This window comes from Vanessa atalanta, chromosome 17 (assembly GCF_905147765.1).
Source record: "Vanessa atalanta chromosome 17, ilVanAtal1.2, whole genome shotgun sequence".
Lineage (NCBI taxonomy): Eukaryota > Metazoa > Arthropoda > Insecta > Lepidoptera > Nymphalidae > Vanessa > Vanessa atalanta.
In genome coordinates, this window is record NC_061887.1 from 345,522 (window position 1) to 359,378 (window position 13,857).

The 13,857-nt window shown below is 33.9% G+C and overlaps 1 protein-coding gene across 1 annotated transcript in view; it reads left to right on the forward strand.

Moving 5' to 3' along the window:
* Positions 1-13,857, forward strand: part of LOC125070420 (protein prickle-like) — a 156,260-nt gene that overhangs the window by 46,879 nt on the left and 95,524 nt on the right. The gene's annotated exons all lie outside the window — the stretch shown is intronic.

Genomic DNA, 13,857 nt, shown 5'->3' on the forward strand with positions numbered 1-13,857 from the left:
TTTTTAATTGGTGGTAGAGCCGTGCGGAAGCCCTTCTGTGACGCGTGCATCTTAACCGATGATTTTGGGTTCAAACCCTGGCAAGCACCACTGAATTTTCATGTGCTAAATTTGTGTTTACAATTCATCTCGTGCTCGGTGTTGAAGGAAAACTTCGTGAGGAAACCTGCATGTGTCTAATTTCCACGAATTTCTGCCACATGTGTACTCCACCAACCCGCATTGGAGCAGCGTGGTGGAATATGCTCCAAACCTTCTCCTCAAAGGGAGAGGAGGCCTTAGCCCAGCAGTTAGCAGCAGCAGGAAATTTACAGGCTACTAATGTAAAAAAAATGTAATGTAAATAGCAATACTTAGTATTAATGTGATCTATTTTGGAAAGTGCGTGAGTCATTATACAAGGGACATACAATCTTCCTTCCCAAGTGTATAGAATGCTTATTCTTACGGCGCAAATGTCTATGGGCGGTGGTGATCACTTATCATCAGGTGGGAACAGTCAACCTTGGAAACTTGAATGTTTTGTCTCTTATGCTTATAAATATACTAACTCACTCACCATTCAAATCTGAACTAAACAGAACTGAATATCCTTAATGAGGTATAAAGGATGACTGTACCACCCAGTTAAACACAACGAAAAACTATACTTAAAATTCTTGGGACATATTTTTTACAATCTACATTCGATCCATTTTCATTAAGTTGCAATAGAAAGCGATATATCTGGTATTTAAATTAGACGAATAAAAAGTAAATCTAATGAGTGTAATAAATCCACTTTACACGTATTTGTCGCATAACTATGCTAAGTTTAAAAGATACTCTGCGTTAACAATTTGAATATATGAATACGTATCAACCGATACGTCCTACTTATAATGACGGCTTATAATAGATATAGTTTACTTGCTCCCGTTATCTCAGTAACTATGCTTATTATAGATTTTACAATCATAATAATAATGAACTCCACGCTGCATATTCCGCCTTGTTTTGTGTATCAGCGAGCGTATTTCGAACATCAGCTGTTTGAAAACTTTCTGATTTTTGAGACCAAGATTTTTAATTATAGTTTATGTCAATTCTGTAATATTTGGTAGATAATTTTTCGTGGTATGTTGGCATAGTGTCTACATATAGGGCCGCAAAATTTAAAGCCTATAAAAAGTTATACGTCGAAACATTCTAGTTAGCAGTCCGATGTCTGGAAGTTGGAAGTGTGCACACTCCCGTGCCTCGGGCGCGTAAAGCAGTCGCTCTTGCACCTGAACTCTTTCCGCTCGTGAGGGATTTTACCGTCGGATGATATGAGTGACGGAATATAGAACCCAGTGTTTACGCACACACTTGTGCTCTATAATATGTCCTTCGCAGTCGGTCGTTGAGAGTGGTGGCCGGGATCGATCAGGAGGACTTCATCGAGTTCTTTATAATATAAACTTATTTCAAAATAAGATCTTCTGTAGCTCTGCTATGTAATGAAATTCTAGACTATAAACTCTAAAGACTATATGAAACTTCGGCAATTGTACCAACCCATCTAAGTAAGCAATTATGTTCCTCGTTCCCATTTGGCAGAATAATATAGGATGAGTGGGTGGTACCCACTCTGACGGGTTCGCACTAGTAAGAACTATACTAAGTAGTCGTGTTGTTAGCCTTTAAATATTATAATAAGTTGTTTCGATTTTATCTAAAACTGAATCACTTTTGTACAACATTATTAAATTATGTGAAAGTTATTTTAATAAATAATAAACCGACCACAGAAAGAATTTAACAAGGGCATCGTTCGTTAGAGCCCACAGTAAATCAGTGGAAGCCGGCACCGATTTAACACAGATCATAAATTGGTTAGAAATGGCATCAAACGTATTTATTTTATGACTAAATTGCAATATACAAAGATTCCATTACTCAAATGTATAAAGCATGTTGGGTGGTATTTATTGGACGCTATATTACACTGTAGCGTCTATTAAATACAATCATATGTCGTATTTGTTACATGATTTATGGAAACATGTAGATAAAAAATTAGGCATTTTGTGAAAAAATATTTTGGTAAATAAGATGATCAACACTCGATTTTTTTTAATTGTTAATAAATTCTAAAATTTAAATATAATAGGCCTAATCGGCTCATCGATTAGTACAGGTAATTGTTAACCAAATAATGCTTCAAACTAAGGCAAGCACCGCTGAATTTTCATATGCTTATATTGTCTTTATAAATCGAGAAACATACATATTTTAGATACAATCTTTCCACATATTCATCCAATAACATCCAATGTAACAGCGTGGTCGAATAAGCTTCAAACATTCACCACGATACGAGAGCCTTAGCCCAACAGTGGGACACTTTCAGGCTGTTATTGTACAACATTATCCAACTAACTATAAGCCCAGGATAAGTCCAGTGTAATTTGTATAACCTTTACAATGTAGCACGCCACTTAGCGAAGGCTACCGCTCGTTATTTATATCCTCACAACGCTTGCATTTATTAATTTATGAGTAATATAAGTGTTACGTGTAGATGTGATCTAAGTTATAAAGCAACACATTACACACGTCAACGATAGGGATTTGTGTCGACCCGTCTGATATAGTAATACCTTGTGTTGCTGTGTTCCGGTTTGAAGGGCGAGTGAGACGTAACGCCATAGATCATACGTATGGCGACGTATTTATTATGTAAACATTTAAAAAATAGCACTGATCAACAAAACAATGAACAAAATTCGAGCCTATAAAAAACATACATATATTTTCACCTTAAGGAAAGTTTTTTTATTTAAATGGGACCTACCTGAAAGCATTTGAAACAAAAAAAAAAAAAAGAATTTTCTAAATCGGTTGTATATGAAGGAGTCTGAGGTAATATTATTATTTATAAGTGGATTAAAAATACTTAATAGTTATCATAATTATAGTATCGATAGACCAAGACAATTAATAAAGTTGCCATCGAGTCGGCCGCCCTACGATAAAACAAGAAACATATTGAATAAAATTCACAATATATTCCTTGGGGAAAACCAATTTGAATTACGTTGAAATACGTTATATGAAAATATAATATAATCATTTATATCTGCTTCTAATAATATAAACGCTCATTTGTAGGCCACGCGAATACTTCATATTATTACAAAGTCCTATTCTCCTATGGCTAAAACTTGGAAAGCAAATCCTCACTTTGTCTCTGTCTTGCATAGCAAAATAAAGCAAGCTAGAAAGAGATGGCATTATATAGGTTATATTGAGGTTTTTCATTAGTAGTAATATAGGCAGAATTTATGAGGCCGACGTTAAAGAGTTTTTATACGTTTATGACTATTGTAACGTAATTTTGTGGCTTAACTACGTATATTTACATCGAGTATTCGTTTGAATACTTTGAAGGGCAATAGAAAAGTGCCGTATACAGCTTATTTTTATGTTCAATAAAGTTTATTAATTTAAACTTTATAACACCGAGTTCGAGTCTTTTAAGAATTAAAATTTTAATTCTATTAAGATTATTGAAGGATTAATATTCTTAATTGTATTGAACTCAGAATTACAAAGATATAATTCTGAGTTCAATAACACAAATTAAGCGCATGCAAATTCATTGATGCTTGTCTGAGTTTGAATCCGCAATGTACAGTGTAGTCACTCGGTCATTTCGGTTCTTTTTAATGTTATGGACAATGTAATATAATATCCCATCAAAAACATAAATGTAAAAATGAGAGCCAAGTTAAATATTATGATATATACCTTGGTTGTTGACTTCAACGACAAAAGAAGTGAGATCTAAATTTTTGCCAAGTTAAATAGCCCTTCTGAAATTTATTTATAACTACATAAAATAGCATTTCTTCTTATAACTTGGGATAATATATTGTTGCCTAAGGTCTGACTTGGCTAGTTCTCATATAAGAATGATATTATAGCCTTCGTAAGTTCTAAGCCTTTACAAATGAATTATAAACACAAATTAAGCACGCAAATATTCAATGGTACTTGTCTATATATGAACTCGCAATATCTGGTTAAGATTCCTGTTTTCTAGTGACTGGACCATCGCAGCTCTTAATGTACGTATATACTAACTAAGCAATACTGAGCTGTCCTCCATTCTTCTTAGATGTTCTGAGTTATAATTTGTTATTTTAAACACAAAATACAAGTAGTGTTTATAAACATATAAGAACTAGCCAAGTCAGACCTTAGGCAACAATATATTATCCCAAGTTATAAGAAGAAATGCTATTTTATGTAGTTATAAATAAATTTCAGAAGGGCTATTTAACTTGGCAAAAATTTAGATCTCACTTCTTTTGTCGTTGAAGTCAACAACCAAGGTATATATCATAATATTTAACTTGGCTCTCATTTTTACATTTATGTTTTTGATGGGATATCACTACTTTTTGTATATAAATTATTAGTAGGTACTTATTAATAACAAAATTAATACCAAATGGTTTTTGTTAAGCTATTCTATTTTCCTACGTTTACGGGGTATAATTGTTTTTTTTTTGATACGTTCTTATTTTTCTTGTAGGTACCTCTGAAATGTTCGAGTGAATTGTCCATTCAGTGTCCGGATTTTTTTTACGCGTTTTCTGTTTATACTTAATTTGGCCAAGTAGGGTGGTATAACGTGCGCAGACGGTTGTACTCTACAATAGAGCTCTCTTGTGTCTTGATTTGAATTGGACCTAAATTGATAAGATGTACTCCATCTAAGGTTTTAACTCTAGAGAGGCCAACGTAAGCCTGCTCTTTACTTAATATAGAGGAGCCTATGTCGAAAAGAGCACCGTCAAGGCGAAGGCCTTGTAATTTGTGTATAATAGTAGAATATGCTAAGCAAATAGAGAATTATTTCCTTTGAACATATATGTACATTACTTAATATCTGTAACTTGGTTTTGACTTCTAGTTCGCAAATTAAATTATGTTTAAATTGAATTGTTATTTTACGTGCGCTATTGCTGTTATCGACGTCCCCAATGTACCTTCTCTATTTTTCCATTGGACCCATTCATCAGTCCTTTGCTGACATCAGCATGCTTGCTCGATACTGTTCTTCCAAGCAATAAGGATCCCCGTTTGTAGCGCTAGAGTACAAACTTAAATCATTCCAGTTACGATATACATACTCTACTACAATCTCACGAAACCTATTTTATTGTTGTATACTAGTATACTCAAACAAAAAATATGCAGTCGAATAGACTAGGCAGTTTCCATCGGAAGGTATTGAAATAATTCTTATGAGCGCGGTTGCCACTCGCTCAGACACGTCCGCGGTAAGGTTTAATCGCAACGCTCCTAACCCGCTGCTCCGGCGTCGCGTCGCGCGCCGTGTACCGAAATGCCTATTATTATTATTTTTTTAAGTATAATTATTTGGCACCATTGATGTGCGCTAAATGCTAGTTAATAACGTAATAAATACGAAAGTCGGCTATACTCATAAGTACTAAAACGGAAATATTTGGATTTAAAAAACTTAAGGGTAGTATTCAACTTGTTATATATTCACGTGAAGACCTTAAAATCCACATGAAGACCGGCTGTCATAAGTTTTGATTGCTGGTTCTTACATAATTTTTTTCCTTTATATTGGCCTAATTATCTACCTGCATGCCAAATTTGAACTTTCTAGGTCACCTGGAAGTAGGATATAGTTTTGATCTATAGGTCAGTCAGTGATAAAAATGACGATTTTTAGACCAATAAATTAAATAACCATTTGAGATGCGTTTATGAAATTTGGAAAACATATGTATCTCGCGAGTCTCAATATATGAGCCAATTTTGACACATCTATGTCAAATAGTTATTGAGTTATGAGGAGGTCAAAAGTGGCTCCAAATGGTTCGTGTAATATTACACACGGTGCTACTAGCCAGTTCTGTTACTAGAACTTGGCTGACACGCTACCGCGTGTCTAGATCTAAATAACGTGATAATATTTATATAACGTTTATTTTTAGTTCTCGTTTAAATAAAATAAAACTGGGGAAGCAACTCATTGATTCCCGGAAATGTAGAGTAGAAATAATTAAATAGGCTTTATGTCGTCCTCAGAAATAATATTGCGGTGTCACGGTATATGTTATATAGGCCATTATTATTGTTTATGATACATGTATAAATGTAATGTCTCCGAGTCGTTTAACAATTAATTTATTTAATTTATTCAAACAACTTTCCAGCGACACGCTCGGAGCAGGTTCATAACATACAATTAAAACGTTAAACATTTACACCGTTTCATTGTTACAAAAAAAACTCTCACCGCTCTGAAACCATATAAATAACGTATTGTTAACTATGTAACGGTTATTAATTCACGAATTTAATTAATTTGTACTATTTTCTTCAATATTAAACTACTTGTCCGAGCCGACTTCCTATGCCGTAACTTTGCCGTCATAAATTCAAGTCTTTGGTAAAGAAGGCATATTATTCGAGACAAGATTATATTGATGATAAAAAGGCGTGGAGTTAGTGCGTTTTGACTATATTTTTAGATGTTGAAAAAGAGTAAGTACTGAGTTTCTTGTTGGTTCTTGTCGGTAGAATATACATTCCGAACTGGTAGTAGCTTTACTTAAAATAGTTTGTTAAATGACGATTCAAAAGTGCTTGTAAAATTCTACTCGAATAAGGTGCGGTAGGCTGAATATTAAGGATTAAAGGTTCTTTTATATGTGAGGAATAAAACAACAGTTTAGGTTTAATAAGTAAACAAGTACGCCACAAGTTTGTTTTTGAGTTGAGTAATCAAATATACAATATATTGCAGTTATAATATATTAAATAACAACAATCATGTCTCGTATTCGCTTCCCTTATCATCTATACCAATTAGACAGAGACAAAACACTTAAAGCTTTCAAATATGAAACTGTCGTAAGTTACGCGCTCGATAGCGTTAAACGCGGGTAATTTGTTGGTGTTAAAGTGTTATCGTCTTGTCATCTGTATAAAGTGTTTACTAATTCTTGAACACAAATCTACTTGACAAGTGATCTTACGGTTTATATGTTTTAATATGTACCTAATATAGTTTTAAATCCCTATTAATGTTTATATATTTGCGAGTAAGCAGTTTTTCGGAAACTTCGGAAACTAAGATTGTCTCTTGTGCCTATAGCTACACTGGCTCACTCACCCTTCAAACAAAACAATACTGAGTATTGCTGTTTAGCGGTAGAATACCTGATGAGTGGGTGGTATCTACCCAGACCGCCATGCACAAAGCTCTACCACCAAAACCAAGCATATATATGACTGTGACCCAAAAAAAAAAATATATTTTTGTATTAAAATTATTATCATAAACCAAAGATGCTTTTACAAACTAAAATCTCATTTAAAATATTTTAATACAACATAATATTATTATTATTATTACTATAAGGTTGAAAAAAACTATACTCGGCAACCAGCTTCATTAGCCATTCAATTAACAGCCAAGCCTTTTTACTCAACGGCGCCGTTCAACCAGCTGTCTGAACGATATTCATCTTCCGTTCATAGAATAGGTTAATTTGCTTTAGGTAGTCCTGAACTCTCCTGTCTCTGCCAGAAAACTTCATTACCTTGATTAATATTTTATTGAGTTTTTATATAATTCGTAATATTTAACAAAAAAATATTGAAATAATATTATCAAACCACATATAAAATCTTAAAAACATTGTTACCTCTTAATAAAACACTTATTTCTCTCTCTTTCTATCATTATGGTTTTTATATAAAAAATATAAAAACACAGCATTGTTCAACCAATTATCACAAACAACATTTATAAGGCCATACATTTTTCAAGCGACAAAATAATCACTGTATTCCGATTATATACGCGCCAAATGAAACAAACTGTAGTAATAATGTATTTTTCTCTGTCTAACAATTGAATGATTGAACATATTCTGTTTAACAAAGGTCGTTCGTTCCCGTTGCTAATATGTATGAAAGGCACGTGCGTTGTGGGAATGTCTGTGTTTGTACACGAATCACATGTTAATATATTTGTTCTAGCATTTCTCTCGTTTAATTCATTGGCATTCAAACTTTCATAATTAAGTACACTACTACTTCAAACAAAGAAAAAGTACACTAAGAGCAAGTAAACAACCACTGCTGGGCTAAGTCCTCTTAAGAAGGTTTGTAAGTGACATTACGGGAAAATTCACACACGTCGCAGAACGTATTATAAACAGGAAAATTAGTCGGACATAGATTTGAACCTGCAACCCTTGCTTTAAAATTCCCATATTGTACCTACTGAGTCATCTTGGTTTTCAAGAAAACAGTTAATATTCCAAATACAAAAGTTAATTATAACATTATTAATCTTGATAAAAAAAACAGTTATTAAAGAATTTCCGATCGAAATACTCGATACAGTCGAACATCAACAGTGGCGATACTTCGTTACCGATTGATTTATCGAACAGAAATCGATTTCATCGAATCGTGACGATCCTACACTTTAGAACAAATAGCTTTTATTCATTCCCAATAAGGTTTAAATCTGAATGACGTTGTCAAGTCATGATTACTTGGTTCCGGAGAAATGTCAAGCAAATGTTGAACGAGCTTCCTTCGCTTAAAGTACCTTATAAGTTATGCCCTTCCTGTAATTAGTTTGCATAAGTTACATATTTGTGTATAATCAATCAAATGCGTATAATTAACCACTAACTAATAGGGTAATGAACATTTGAAAAAAACGAACGTTAATTATATAGACAAGCTGTTTTCATGATATGGTCCTAAAGTGATCCCCGCCGAACCAGTGGCTGTGGCATCCGGCGCTCATCAATGAATTACTCTACCGTCAAACGTCCATCTATACCTCTATACTAATATTATCAAGTGAAATTTATTTGTTTGTATGTAGACGATATTCTACGGAACTGATCAAATTCTAAAAATATAATCACTGGTCGAATGCTACATAATTCTTACAGTACTTAATTGTACAGTTGAGCGATAAACACTCTCCAGTTTACTTACACGGTTCAACGGATTAGGAAAATCTATCTTGATAAAGCCCAACGTGTATTTACACACACATACTCATACCTCAACAAATAAATGTGTTATTATTGTACATTATTTAAATGAGAGCCGAGATGGTCCAGTGGTTAGAACGCATGCATCTTAAATGATGATTTCAAACCCAGACAAGCACCACTGAATGTTCATGTGCTTAATTTGTGTTGATAATTCATCTCGTGCTCGGCGGTGAAGGAAAACATCGTGAGGAAACCTGCATGTGTCTAATTTCAACGAAATTCTGCCACAAGTGTAATCCACCAATCCGCATTAGAGCAGCGTTTTGGAATGTGCTTCAAACCTCCTCAAAGGGAGCGGAGGCCTTAGCCCAGCAGTGGAACATTTACAGATTACTAATGTTTTTCTTTAGAATACATTTCTGAATACCCTCGATCATATTAAAACGTGAAGATATGTTAATATTTTTGAATTGGAAATCGAACCTATTACAATAACATAGGATGTCAGGCGGGTAATAAATCATAATAATAATAACATAGATTCGTAACCTAGCGACTAAAATAAGCCGTCTTATTGGAGCGTAAATTATTGCCTTCATTTCGCAAAGGAAGTACATAAACGTGGAGGCTGAATTAAAGTAAGCCTTGTTTGTGTCCGTAACATTGTTTGTGTTCAGGAATAATATTTTATACTCGTATTATATATTGTACGTATGTCTATATAGTATACATACATTATATATATGTACATGTTATTAAGCATTTTTATTTCGTCGATACAATTACAATTTACGAAAATCGTGACACTTATGATTTTTATTTTTGTTTATTTATTAAGAAAATTTCCATAGAGTAGACGACTCATTCATTTTTCTCAATATATGTTAAATATCGAATATAGTAAGTCATTAAAATATGGCGATGTTACTTGTAAGTATATAGTTTAAATAAAGTCATAACGTTACAAATTAATAACTAACAATTTCACGTTACGTACGATTACGTACGTTAGCTCCTCCCTATATTTGACGAGTAAACAAACCGTTGAAATTTTATCGGTTAGACCGTTAAACTGTCCGAACAAGAAAAGTTCGAAGTAGCTTCGTATATGCGTTACTTCTCGGCACGCAGACTTTTGTAACCCATTTGCCGTTATAATTCTATAGGCAAATAAAACTACATGCAAACATTTTATCAAATTACGTTCCTCACAGATTTTAATATTCCAAACATGTTAGTAGCAATAGTCGTTGTCCATTATTTGGTGATCCTTGACATTTATTTACATATACATGACATAAGATCACACACGTTAATGTTAAACGTTTGTTAATTTTTCAAGAACATTATACTCGTAATCATTTGCGTCACGTCAGCCAAGATTTTAAGGGGGTGACAGCGAACACAGCTGTTTACATAATCATATATATATTTTTATGTTATGTTATAGCGGGCAAACAAGCAGGAGGCTCACCTGATAGAAAGTGATTACCACCGCATGGACATCTGCAACACCAGGGGGGTTGCAGGTGCGTTGCCGGCCTTTTAGGAAGGAGTACGCTCTTTTTTTGAAAGGTTCCCAAGTCGTATCGGTTCGGAAAGACTGCCGGCGAAAGCTGGTTCCACAGAGTGGTTTTGCGAGGCAGAAATATCTTAAAAATCGCGCTGTTGTCGATTTTCAGACATCTACGTAGTGCGGGTGAAATTTAGAATCGTATTACAATACAACCTTCTCCGTCCCAGGTTGCATCTTCTTGAATATGTTTAGTGATTGGTTTGGTTTAGCACTGTTTTTCACCTCGCTATTACAAAAAATACTCTTTCCTTAAATAATTTATATTTACCCATATTTAGTCTATATTTTCCCAACGGTTTTATTCGCATCTTTGTATTACAACACGCAATTTAAAAAAAATACCCTTAAACGTAATAAAATTAACGACATTAAAACATCGCCTATTGTGTTATCGCGCGAAAATTATAAAAAAAATCTTTTAACAGTAAATAGCTTTTAGTATTTGCCATGATACATATAATTCTTCATAGGTTGAACCAGTTTTAATAACCCAACCTTTGGAGAAAAGACATATTAATTTGGAAAGCAGTTATTTGAAACCAGAGAACGATCAAGAATCAAAAGAACACGAAGATTTTATTTTACACTATAAAATAGTTTAACTTTGCAAAATTTTCTACATCCTTGATAATGGTTTTAAAACACGCTGACGGCGCGCTGCGGAAGATCCTTACTAAAAACGACAGTAAAGTCAGCGCCTCTTGGGATTTTTATACATTATTCAAAAGATTCGAAGTTCTTGAGGGTTTCTTGAATAATTTAGCCTCATCAGCGTTTGGAGTTGTAAAATATAAAAAAAAAACTTAAAGGATCCCTTACATATATAAATATAATTGTATATGATTATAACATTTATTAAGAATGATGGAGAAGAGAAAATACTGAGTATCCTGTCGGTACTCTTCGTTAGAATCTACATTCCGAACCAATGGTACTCAAAAATAACGTTATAAATATAACAGTTCAAAAATGTTAGTCAGGTTATGAATAAAGTATATTTTGGTTTTGGTGAGCTGATGACTCAATAGTAGAGTATTATGGATCTTATCCGGCCGCTGAATTTTCAAGTGTCTAAGTTGTTTCATCACGTGATCTAATGAAACATCTGAAATATCGTGAGGTCACCTGTATGTGATAAATGAAATTCCGTCTCAAGATATGTCCACCAACCAGAGACTTAACTTCGTGGTGGGACAAGCTCCAATCCTCTTATAAAGACCCGTCCTTTACCCACCAGTCAGGGTGTTATATTATATTCGTTTTAACTTATAGAAATATATATAAAAAACGAGTATTTGAATGTCGTCTAGGCGCTCATAAACTATCCACCCGAATTTATAGATTAAGCTTAAAACTTGTGCTAGGGTTGGCTAATAAATACAAAAAAGGTTTGAATCTCATATCTAAGCGAATAGATCGTCGATTATAACTAGTCCTATATATTACACGGGAGTTAAATTAAGCAAGTTCAAATGCTGAGGCAAATTGCCTGCCAGGAAACCAGTCGGAACCATTTTCCCTCCAATCATTTAGGAATGTTTTACTATGTTGCCTAGAAAGCATTTATTGCTGACGCTTATCGGAGATAAACCTGATTTTGGAAATATTAACAGACGATTCGTTTCTCATTGTCGACGCCGCGCCATCAAACCTGGACAAGCGCCCTTGAATATTTACACGCAACACTTGTGGTTCTAATTAATATATTTTTTATTAAATCTGTCTTATACTACCCGCTTGCCAGACCTCAACCGTACCAGTCTTTCGTTGGTTTCGGACCACCACAAACGTTTTTAACATTTAACCAACATGTTTTTTATCATTTTAATAAAGTATAATTTAATTATCAAAAAAGAGTAGCTGTTAAATTTCTTGGTCCTTTTTGGTATAAGTAGCATACTGAGCGCTGGCGACTTTAAATTTAATATAATCTTGAGAATTGACGAATAAAAAGTGATAGTTAAATTAAGTTTCATTTGTTTGAGTTTTTTGTCGAAGTCCTTATGTAAACTAAAATTATTATACTTATAGTAATAGTTAATACAAATCACATGTAATTTATAACATAGTTCTGTTAAAAAATGTTATGAGCATACCATTTTTTTTATGGTAAGTGACCACGTGTCGTGCGGTAGAAAAATCCTTTCGACGCCAATGCGCCACCAACCTTAGGAGCTGAAATGCTTTGTACGTTTAGCCTGTCGGTACACTAACTCAATCACTATTTACACTGGAACACAATAATACTATGTATTACTACTTGGCGGTAGAATATATGATAAAAATATATAATATATGTATCATATAAGAGTTTTTTAAATCTAAAACATCGTTATGGAATTAACTCCAAACATTAATCTCAACAAAAAAGAAATATTTTGTTCAACAGCGGAACATTTGCTATTGCCTCAATCTCGTTAAATTACACAATAATTATTCGAACAATATAAAAATGCTATCAGATACCGATATATAATTAATCAGAGGCTAATTTAAGAATATGTATTCGTCATATATCACTGCTAGTTTGACCTGCGGGACTAATCAATCATTGAACATAGATCGGTCGCTCACGATCTCATTAAACCAATAATAAATTCCAATATATTTTATTGACCCATCATCGTTTTGTTATCATATTCTTTGACATTTTTAATCAATTTCAAATTAAATACTTAAATGGTGTTCACGATGTGAGTCATATTCACTGATTTATGTATAAACTTCAAACAAAACCGTCGGCAGATGTTGTGTGCCATCTATTATATACTAAAACTTTCTCCGATTCCCGCTGCATCGCTTTGTATAACTTATATACTTATATTAGTTTTTCAGTTAGGGACTATAATGAGCCGACATGGCCCAGTGGTTGAATCGTGGTAGAATGCGTGCATCTTAACCAGTACATCAGGCAAGCACCACTGAATTTTCATGTGCTTAATTTGTGTTTATAATTCATCTCGTGCTCGGCGGTGAAGGAAATCGTGAGGAAACCTGCATGTGTCTAATTTCAACGAAATTCTGCCACATGTGTATACGACCAACCCGCATTGGAGCAGCGTCGTGGAATATGCTCCAAACCTTCTCCTCAAAGGGAGAGGAGGCCTTAGCCCAGCAGTGGGAAATTTACAGGCTGTTTATGAATAACTATAATATTGTTCTAGATACCACGTATATACAATACACAACCATAGTAAACAAAACTTCAAAGCAACGTTACCGCAGCAGCGGCTTAAG